Below are 6,838 nucleotides of genomic sequence, written 5' to 3' on the forward strand. Positions count from 1 at the left end.
TGAACTTCAATGCGTGAGAGCTTACTTGGAGACACCTGAGATCCAGACTTTGGAGCAAGCTGGCCTCAGGCCCCCGGAGGGGAGGTAAGCAGGCTGAGATGCAGAATGGTGCAACTTTGAAATCCTAGGCGAGCGATATAAAGAACCAGGTGTGCACATATAATCCTTTGGCCATAAAGACATGTAATCCTTTACCTGTTTTGACTTACCCTTTATGTCCCTTAAACGTAAACCATTGACCGAGTCTGAGCCTAAGTTTGGATCCAGCCACACCTGGGCTTCTCTCGGAGAAGGAGTGTAGAAAGCCGGGGGGTCTATTCTGAACCTTATGACTCAATGGGAGAGCCTCTCTCTACCCTTTCACATCTCCTGTCCCCCGTATAAATCACTCTAAAACAACTCAACCAATTCTGCTTGGGGTATTTCCTCCATGCAGTAATCGATAGAGTGAACCTTGCCATCAAACTGTGTTAAAGTCATGCCTTTCTTTAAGTGATCTAAACACTGCTTTGTGGCAAGGTTCCACGACAAATTAGCATAGTTGGGAGGATGGGAGGTGATATCACTGATTACTTAGAGAGGCACGGGACTTGTGATAATTGGCATGACTGGAAGGCTGTGGAAGAACAGCTAAAAGTGGCCAGGGGCTGTATAAAGGATAGAAAGGGAAAAGGAGTTATTTGCATAATGTTAGGCACCTGCCTAGAAGCTGCTTGTCAGGAGAGGAAAACTCTAAATAGAGAAGAACAAGATCTGAGAGAGGAAATAGAAGGTAGAAAAGCTGCTCAGTTATTATTGTCCTTGAAAACTGAGCCCCTGCAGAAAGAGTTACAGCAAGAAAAGGAGAAGAAACAGAAATTTGAGGAAAAAATTGAAATTATGCTTATGTGGGCTCCTCATCCCCTGATAGCCTACAGATCAGGAAACTTAATTGTGTCCCCTGAAGAATGGGATAGAAATATATGGGGTTAGCCTGATGACAGTGTGCAGTGGGGAGATGATTCTTTGTCTTTCTCACATCCCCCTGAACATGAAGCCAGACCTGTCATTAAAAGAGAACTGTCTCAAGCACCTAGTGGTGGTTGTCAGCAAGGCAAGCTAGCAGCGATGTCCTCATGTCAGACGTGACTTTCCAAATTTTCCGGCAGACATATAGAATCATAGAATGATTTGGGTTGGAAGGGACCTTAAAGTTCATCTAGTTCCAACTGCCTGCCATGGGCAGGGACACCTTCCACTAGACCAGGTTGCTTGAAGCCCCATCCAACCTGACCTTGAACACTTCCAGGGATGGAGCATCCACAGCTTCTCTGGGCAGCCTGTTCCAGTGCCTCACCACCCTCATGGTGAAGAATTTCTGCCTTAGATCTAATCTAAATCTACCCTCTTTCAGTTTAAAGCCATTACCCCTTGTCCTGTCACTACATGCCCCTGCAAAAAGTCTCTCTCCAGCTTTCTTGTAGGTCCCTTTTAGGTACCAGCAGGCTGCTGTAAGGTCTCCTCAGAGCCTTCTCCAGGCTGAACAACCCCAACTGTCTCAGCCTGTCCTCATAGGAGAGGTGCTCCAGCCCTCTGATCAACTTTGTGGCCTCCTCTGGACTCACTCCAACAGGTCCGTGTCCTTCTTATGTTGAGGGTCCCAAAGCTGGATGAAGTACTCCAGGTGGGGTCTCATGAGAATGGAGCAGAGGGGGAGAATCACCTCCTTCAACCTGCTGGTCATGCTTCTTTTGATGTAGCCCAGGATGCGGTTGGCTTTCTGGGCTGCAAGTGCACATTGCCAAGTCACATTAGTAACGTAAATGTAAACTCCCTTCCCTGCAGATCACCCCACTTTCCAGAGTTTTCTAAACCGAACAGGGACTAGTAGCCTGCAGCCCCTAAAAGCAGCATAGGGAGCATGCCTAAAGCATGAGACAGTGGCCCTTGAAAGCATGGCAGGCAAAGCTAAAGAAAAGGTAAGCAAGGCAAGATGAGAAAGCTGTTGGTTTATATGAAGTTCATTTGAAAACATACAGTTATCACAGAGTGCAAGCACCACTGTCAAACATGTTATTATGAGGGATTTGAGTGGAGAGGGGGTAGGTGACAGTGCTTGAACTCTGCAGGTGGCCACAATGTGTAGAGAGGATGCAGGGCCACCGGTGACAGAAAGATCCATAGGATTGTGGAACTGTGTGGCACCTGTGGGGAAGCGGTATGGAGAATATGAGAGAAAGGGCTAATGTGGTCACAGCTGGGGGCAGTGACTGTTTTGGTGTCAGCCTCCTGCTGAAAGCAGGAACAATAGACTCAGGAAGGAAAGAGGTGAAGTCAAAGGAGCAGAGTACAGGACCTGGAAAAAGACTTCCAGCTGGTAGGATAGAAAGGAAACACTGGGCGGAAGGGACTACAGGATCTGTAAATAGCTGGACCTAGTGAAAGCACCGAGACTGGAGAGATTATGGGTCCCCACACTAACGGGAAAGAAGTGCCAACCACCACTACGCTGCTTGTGAAGAAGTCTCAAGCTGCAGCTGTAATTGCCTTAAGCCAAGACTGACAAACCAGGAGCCTCTGCAGGCAGGGTTACTGGATGACAAAAAACAGGACATGGCCAGTAAAATGGATGTGCTGAAGGCATCTGAGGTGATTTGGCCTGAAGTTCGGTTTGGAAAAGTTGACTGGAGCGCTATTTAGTCAAGATGTTCCAGCAGAAAACCAACCAATTTCTTCCAGTGACAGGACCTACTCCATTGCCCTCTCCCTCCCACCCCCTCCTTTCAGCAAGGATTTGTTAGTCTTCTTCAGAAACATCTTCTCGTATTCACTCTCTTTGATTTTTCAAGAACCTAGGTAGCTTGGTACACAGTCTCAGTCCCTTGCAGCGCCTGAGTTTTCCAGCTCCTTGTAGCCTGGACCAAGGCAGCGGTGCAACACTTTCTGCAAGTCTTTTTCTTTCTCATTTTTTTCTTCTTTTGGTGCAAGGTCCCTCTGAAGACACTTTGCCTCATATCATGCAGCCTTACTATTCTTGCTTGTTTTGCACCACTTCTCCTGCCATCCTCTAGTGGGTGTTTTCCAGCCATGTTTCCCTGGGTCAAGATGGAGTTTATGGCTCTGGCTTTGCCTCAGGTTCAGCCCCATGACCAGTCTCTGTGAAGTTACCCTAGAAGCAATCACCTACCAGTGTGAGTGGATTGTTCAAGCCCATTTTAACTCCAGCACCAGCGTTTTTCACAAGCAGAGGAGAATTTTGCAGCCTGCTACCCGCAAGCATAATGCTAGTGGCTCTAGAAATGGAACTGAGGCAGCCCCAGTTCACACACAGCCAGAGAGAACCTGCCTGAAATAGCAGAGCTGAGCTGTGCACTGCTGCAGCCTTGGGCTGGATCTGCAAACAGCGTGGCAGCAAAGGGAGTGCAGAACAGTTTGTAACAGCGCTGCGGGGTCTCCCTGCAGGATTGCCACATACTTGCACCTGCCTCAGCACTTCGTGCCAAGCAAACCAGACAGAACAAGGACATAGGGGATGGGGAAGTGGGGTGGAAAGTGAACTGAAGCACCCATGGCCCCAGGCTCCAAGCGGGGCTGTGGGAGTGCCACCCAGACTTATCCGCTAACCGCAGCTCTCAGCTGCCATCGTGGAGCACAGCTGTCCTGTGGGCTCTTCGACCCAGATTTTGCCTACAGGGCAGAAACGTCATTAATGGGTTGAGCAAGCTCAGCTGCTGCTTTGGGGAAATGGGTGCAATCTGTCATAGAGCATCTTTAACTTCCTCTTCCTAGAAAATTCATGGTCAACAGGAAATCCAAGCTTTGCATGATACTGTAGAAATTCTTTTCCAGGAAGATGTCAGCACCAAATTAATTATCTGCCAACCACACCTGTACAAGCTTTCCACAAGGAGTGGCTCTATTAAAGAAATAAAATATGACTAGATATTGTTTTCACTGTGTTGCCCATCAGGCACAGAGATGTGTCTGCACATTTTTAGAGAAGCCATAGGGGAAGAATAGGCTTTGCTGGCCTGGAATTCAGGCACAGCATCTCGGTTCACACATAGAACTTTTGGCATTGCATGGATGACAAGTTTCAAGTAGAGTCTTTGTGGTTAACAAAACCTCATTTGCCTCTATGGAAAACTAAGTCTCCAGGCAGAGCTATTAGTTTAGTATAAGATCATATGTGTGTGTTCTGTTTGTTTTTTTTTTTTTCTCTCCCCTCCAGCTGCTTCTTTACTACACAGGCTCTTTTTTTACTAATCCATTTGGTTTTGGGTAGCCAGGACTAAGTGCCATGCCAAAATTAATGAGGTACAGTCCAGCCAAGCAATTCTTCATTTTTGATGTGTTGTCTCCTGTCCATTACTTTAGCTCTTGGCAGGAATTTCTGATATGCAAACATTCCTTTAGAGGACTTGTTCACAAAAGCTGCAGTATGTCACCATTTCTGAAAACCTTCAAGCAGCCCATTATGATCAGGTGGTCGTGTTTTCCTAGGACAAACAAGTCTGTTCAGACTTTGTCCTGTGGAATTTCAGGTTGTTTGTACTGTAATCAGAGGTCCTGTCCACTGGACATTTCTGTCTTCATAGCAGGTTTTGGCCACACCTAACTCTGTCCCTAATTACAGCCTAACTAGAATTCAGACAAGAAACTGAAGTCAAGCCTCTATGTTATCCTTTGTAAACCCCCTCTAAAATTTTTGACCTTATACGAAAGGCTAGTGTTGGAAAATATGCAGGCTAACAAGGTAAATTTCAGTATTCATTGTAGCACATCTCAGGTCATTTTGTCCCGGTTTTTGTCCATGTTCTCTCACAAGCCTGGCCCGCATACTCTCTTCACATTCATATGTTAGGACAAAGCAGCAACAAATCATTCAGTTCAAGCGGAACATTTGCAATTACCATACAACACTGATGGTACTTTACCTGGGACATAGTACTGAAAGCAGAGACTAAATTTTTAAATAAATCCAAGTGTTTATACACCACCTCTAATTACATGGCACAAGCTTAGAGGTTTCTTCAAATATTGAACCAAGAGTAATAGGTAAATTTGTAGCTAAATCCAGGCATTTTTTAATGTCTGTTACTTAGATCTGTAATTGCCTTTTCAGAATACTTTTTTTTTTTGAGAAATGACATCACTGATTCTGAACAAAATGCCTTAGCCTTGTTCTTTTGGTTTGCACCCCTCTCCTCCCATTCAAGAAGTGCAGTGCAAGGGATACTTTGAGCATGACCTTTCAAGAGCTGATGCATTTCTGTGTTCTCACAAAAGCACTAAACAGCATTAGTCTCAGATCTCTGTCTGTGGCAGACTACATTTCAAGGCATCCAATGTGCTGTAAAAGGTTAACTTCTGCTCTGTCTGGCAGACAGGCAACAAGATGTTTCTGGTACTTTAGTCTCCCATAAGTTAACAGAGTTTGAATCTTCCATCCCCACTTCCTTTTCAGTCTACACTTGTTAAACATCCATTTTGGTTCACTAGCTGCTGTTAACATTCTGTGGTCATTTAATCCCAAATGCTCACTTATGATTTCAGACTTCCTTATCTGTATCACTCCTTTTCCAAACAGCTCTGAAGCAGCTCACCCTGGCTTGGCTGGTAGAGGCTTGACAGTGTTTTGCAAGTCTAACGTAACCAAGTTCCTCACCTGTGCTAATCCAGGATAAGAATTTCACTACAGAAGGCTGCTACGAATTCACACTGCATTTCAACAACAATTTCAAGCAGATGTAGTAAGTAAACAGTTTTTAAAGCATTGTTTGGTTTAGTTTTTCCAAAAATGGTGGCGCTTTCCCCATCCCTCCCCCGCCCAGGCTCTTAGGCATATCCTACATAGAATATGTCCATCAGTCCTCACATTTGAATACGCAGAGCACTAGGATCAGGACTCCACTTTGTCTCAGCAGCCTCAGGGGCTTTCAAGAGCAGAAAGACAGGTCAGATAAAGAGGTTTGATAGGTCATCCCTGCTGAATGGCACTTAACAACTGGGCATAAGTACACCTGCATCAATTCAGGACCAAAAGAAGTGTTATCCCTCTGTAGCTACTGTTGTGCCAGCCAGCAAGTAGCTTCCACACTCTGCTACCCTACACCACAGTGTAGGGGCCTTTGACAAAGCAGGGGAGGCACTTCTAGCATGCGTAAGTCAAGAACATGGAGGAGAAGGCATGTTCATGAAGAAGAGATGTATAGCCAAAACATTCTAGAAGCATTAGAAACCCCAAGCGATACTAGTGCATTCAGGGGCCCTAGGCAGAACAGCACTGGCATGCAGCTGCCTCTTTGTTCATACCAGCCTTGTGTGTGTCAAGGCCAATTCTAGCTCAGGGAATATCAAATCAACTCCAACCTGTTGCCAGACAGTTCTGTTCACAGCCTGAACAGCCACATCATGAGAGACAGAAGCCTCTCTTGTCCCCAAACTATACTATCATTAAATCCTGGTGTTATCTCAATAAATCTGAGCGCAGTGGGAAGGGACATCAAGGTTGTTGAAGCTATCACTTATATCAGCTGCCTTGCAAGGGGAGCCACCAATCCTGCAGTGAAGGATACTGAAGACTTCTGAATGATGTGGGAGAATAAATAGATTTCTGCCAGTCAGCTTGAGCCAAAAAGGGGAAGCAATACCAGAAGTTCCCATTGCCCTGCACATCCAAAGTTCCTTGAACAGGAAGCTTGGGGGCAGGGCACACCCCACCAGGCATGCATGTGCATTGAAGCATCTCCTTTCTCTGTTTTTAAGAGTGGCATGTGTCACTTATCTCCCTTCACTGAGCGCAAGATCTGTTCCTTCCCGTCCTCATACACTCCTATAGTGCTCACAGTCAGAGAAG

This window comes from Caloenas nicobarica, chromosome 5 (genome assembly GCF_036013445.1).
Source record: "Caloenas nicobarica isolate bCalNic1 chromosome 5, bCalNic1.hap1, whole genome shotgun sequence".
Lineage (NCBI taxonomy): Eukaryota > Metazoa > Chordata > Aves > Columbiformes > Columbidae > Caloenas > Caloenas nicobarica.